Here is a 3774-nt window from a genome sequence, read left to right as displayed (position 1 = left end):
ATTTAAACAAATATATATTTTTTTTTTTGAAAAGCCTATGGCGTGTGAACACACCCAAAAAACTCCACCCGGTGCAGAAAAAATGTGCACACACATAAAGAGTGTTCACAAAAACGTGCAGACGGGTGCAACGTCAAGTGGTCCTCCTGTGAAGAGGGACCCAAACCCTGATCCCCCGGGGCGTTAGGCTCCAGACGGGGACTGAGGTACTGTGGTCCGAGCAACCGAAGCCGACACGGACCCAACTTCCTCGGAGGGACTGCCGAAACAGAACCCTCCCAGTACTAGGTGGGGCTCCCCCGAAGGGAGACCCCATGAGAGCAGGCGAACTAAGCCAGAAGGCCATGTCCACCCACTCCCAAGACGTTCAGGGCTGGCCCGAGGACCCGCACCCTACTGATCACACAGTGACAAAACGTGCACAACAAAAAAAGTGACAAACACAGGCTTAAATAAAATAAAGTGGGGGAAGGGATAGTGGAGAGGAGAGTGAAAGAAGTGGCCATTGTGGTGAAACAATGACCAGGCCCTCCGGCCAGGAATAAAAAATTCCTCCGGTCCTAGCCAAAAGGCCCGGCCCAGGAGGCAGGTGCTAAAAAAAGCGTGTATCTGGTGCAGTGACCGTGGTATCTTAAATCAATGTGTCCCTCACACACAGTGATCTTCAGATACCCCTGGACTGCCACTCCAGGGGCACATGCACCATAGGCTTTTCGTTCCATATCCGACCCCCCGACCGGCCAGTGCAGCCCTCCACCCCTGTCGGCTAGAGAGCCCTTCAAGGTTTTCTTGGGGAGAACTGCCGCTCAGGTAACAGCCTCCACCAATACTAGCCCCTCCAGACCCTCCGTCAACCCAGCGGATTTGCATGGCTCTACCCCGTCCTACCACAGGGCATTACCAGCTCCTCCAACCGGATCGCTGACAGAGATAGCACTTACACCAGCCAGCCAGAAGGCCAGACTAGAACTCGGCAAAAAGACCAAGCGCAGCACCCATCCTCACCAGGAGCACCCTTCCAGATGGCTCAGACTCAACCATGGGCCGGCCCCCAGTATTCTGTCGGGCAGCACAGCGTAGTCCCTGCTGAAACCATCCTTCCAGGTGCAATGACGTCATTGGATTGCATCCACCCTCCCCATGTAGGAGGTGCTTCAGCGCTCCGCTGACAACTGATAAGGACAGATACCACACCCAGTCCCAGCCAAAAGGCCGAGAAGAGGCAGGGAAGACAACCACGATCAGCACGGCCTAGAGTGTGCAATAGCCGTGCCTCGCCCTGGGAGAACCACCTTCATGATCATGGTGTCTCCCCTGCCAAGTAAGTATATTTAAACAAATATATATTTTTTTTTTGAAAAGCCTATGGCGTGTGAACACACCCAAAAAACTCCACCCGGTGCAGAAAAAATGTGCACACACATAAAGAGTGTTCACAAAAACGTGCAGACGGGTGCAACGTCAAGTGGTCCTCCTGTGAAGAGGGACCCAAACCCTGATCCCCCGGGGCGTTAGGCTCCAGACGGGGACTGAGGTACCGTGGTCCGAGCAACCGAAGCCGACACGGACCCAACTTCCTCGGAGGGACTGCCGAAACAGAACCCTCCCAGTACTAGGTGGGGCTCCCCCGAAGGGAGACCCCATGAGAGCAGGCGAACTAAGCCAGAAGGCCATGTCCACCCACTCCCAAGACGTTCAGGGCTGGCCCGAGGACCCGCACCCTACTGATCACACAGTGACAAAACGTGCACAACAAAAAAAGACAAAAAAGTGACAAACACAGGCTTAAATAAAATAAAGTGGGGGAAGGGATAGTGGAGAGGAGAGTGAAAGAAGTGGCCATTGTGGTGAAACAATGACCAGGCCCTCCGGCCAGGAATAAAAAATTCCTCCGGTCCTAGCCAAAAGGCCCGGCCCAGGAGGCAGGTGCTAAAAAAGCGTGTATCTGGTGCAGTGACCGTGGTATCTTAAATCAATGTGTCCCTCACACACAGTGATCTTCAGATACCCCTGGACTGCCACTCCAGGGGCACATGCACCATAGGCTTTTTGTTCCATATCCGACCCCCCGACCGGCCAGTGCAGCCCTCCACCCCTGCCGGCTAGAGAGCCCTTCAAGGTTTTCTTGGGGAGAACTGCCGCTCAGGTAACAGCCTCCACCAATACTAGCCCCTCCAGACCCTCCGTCAACCCAGCGGATTTTCATGGCTCTACCCCGTCCTACCACAGGGCATTACCAGCTCCTCCAACCGGATCGCTGACAGAGATAGCACTTACACCAGCCAGCCAGAAGGCCAGACTAGAACTCGGCAAAAAGACCAAGCGCAGCACCCATCCTCACCAGGAGTACCCTTCCAGATGGCTCAGACTCAACCATGGGCCGGCCCCCAGTATTCTGTCGGGCAGCACAGCGTAGTCCCTGCTGAAACCATCCTTACAGGTGCAATGACGTCATTGGATTGCATCCACCCTCCCCATGTAGGAGGTGCTTCAGCGCTCCGCTGACAACTGATAAGGACAGATACCACACCCAGTCCCAGCCAAAAGGCCGAGAAGCGGCAGGGAAGACAACCATGATCAGCACGGCCTAGAGTGTGCAATAGCCGTGCCTCGCCCTGGGAGAACCACCTTCATGATCATGGTGTCTCCCCTGCCAAGTAAGTATATTTAAACAAATATAGCACAGTTTAAATCTGTTTTTCCATTTTGGATAGAGTAAGGGATGGTTATAACCCCAGTCAGATTTTTTTGCCATCTGTGTCTCATTGGGGAGATTTACCTTCACTTCCTATCCCATGGCCAAACAGGAAGTAAGAGGAAATTCCTGTCAAATAAGGGAATCCATTGGGGACCCCCAGGTCACCAGAGCTAGTGTCTCCATTGGAAGATTTCCCCTCAAAAACTTTTCTGGGGACAGTCCAAAATGTGGGATTTTCTTTTACTTTCACTTTCAATGATAATGGTAAACAGGACAAATAAAGAGGGTAATTCTCCCTAACAGGGGCACAGACAGCAATAATAACATAATAGATGTTCTGAACCATCTGCATTCTATCCAAAACTAAAAATAAATACATTTGCCTTTGGTTATAATTTAAAGCGGGAGTTCACCCATTTAAAAAAAAAAAAAAAATCTCCCCTTAGCTTCCTGCTCGTTCGGTCTAGGGGAATCGGCTATTTATATTAAAATATAAGCAGTACTTACCCGTTTTCGAGCTGCATCTTCTTCCGTCGCTTCCGGGTATGGGTCTTCGGGAGCGGGCGTTCCTTCTTGAGTGACAGCCTTCCGAGAGGCTTCCGACGGTCGCATCCGTCGCGTCACTCGTAGCCGAAAGAAGCCGAACGTCGGTGCGGCTCTATACTGCGCCTGCGCACCGACGTTCGGCTTCTTTCGGAAAATCGTGACGCGATGGATGCGACCGTCGGAAGCCTCTCGGAAACCTGTCAATCAAGAAGGAACGCCCATTCCCGAAGCCCATACCCGGAAGCGACGGAGAGGATGCGTCTCGTAAACGGGTAAGTACTGCACATATTTTAAAATAAATAGCCGATTCCCCTAGTAATAACGAGCAGGAATCTAAGGGGGAAAAGTGCCCTCTAAGGGTGAACCCCCGCTTTAAGCTCCTCTATAACCATGTATTTTTCAAATGTAATGGCAGTGAGGGGGATTGTTTTAAGTCACCCGAGCTCATGGGAATGGTGCAGAAGGGAGTTTCTAGGTCCCCTCTCCTTCCCTTCATCTCCCCTCACCTGTTGGTTAATTTGCTAAGATTT

At 52.0% G+C, this 3774-nt stretch overlaps 2 non-coding genes across 2 annotated transcripts; both read right to left on the bottom strand.

Annotated features, from left to right (window-relative positions):
- Positions 1–1170: 1170 nt before the first annotated feature.
- On the bottom strand, positions 1171–1329 carry LOC120925702. Its single transcript, XR_005746907.1, has one exon. It is a non-coding gene; the product is annotated as a U1 spliceosomal RNA (small nuclear RNA).
- A 1177-nt stretch (positions 1330–2506) lies between these two features.
- Positions 2507–2665, bottom strand: LOC120925691. The gene has a single exon (XR_005746901.1). It is a non-coding gene; the product is annotated as a U1 spliceosomal RNA (small nuclear RNA).
- Between the last annotated feature and the right edge of the window lie 1109 nt (positions 2666–3774).

Source organism: Rana temporaria, chromosome 1 (genome assembly GCF_905171775.1).
Source record: "Rana temporaria chromosome 1, aRanTem1.1, whole genome shotgun sequence".
Taxonomy (NCBI): domain Eukaryota; kingdom Metazoa; phylum Chordata; class Amphibia; order Anura; family Ranidae; genus Rana; species Rana temporaria.
This window is presented reverse-complemented; position numbering and strand designations above follow the sequence as displayed.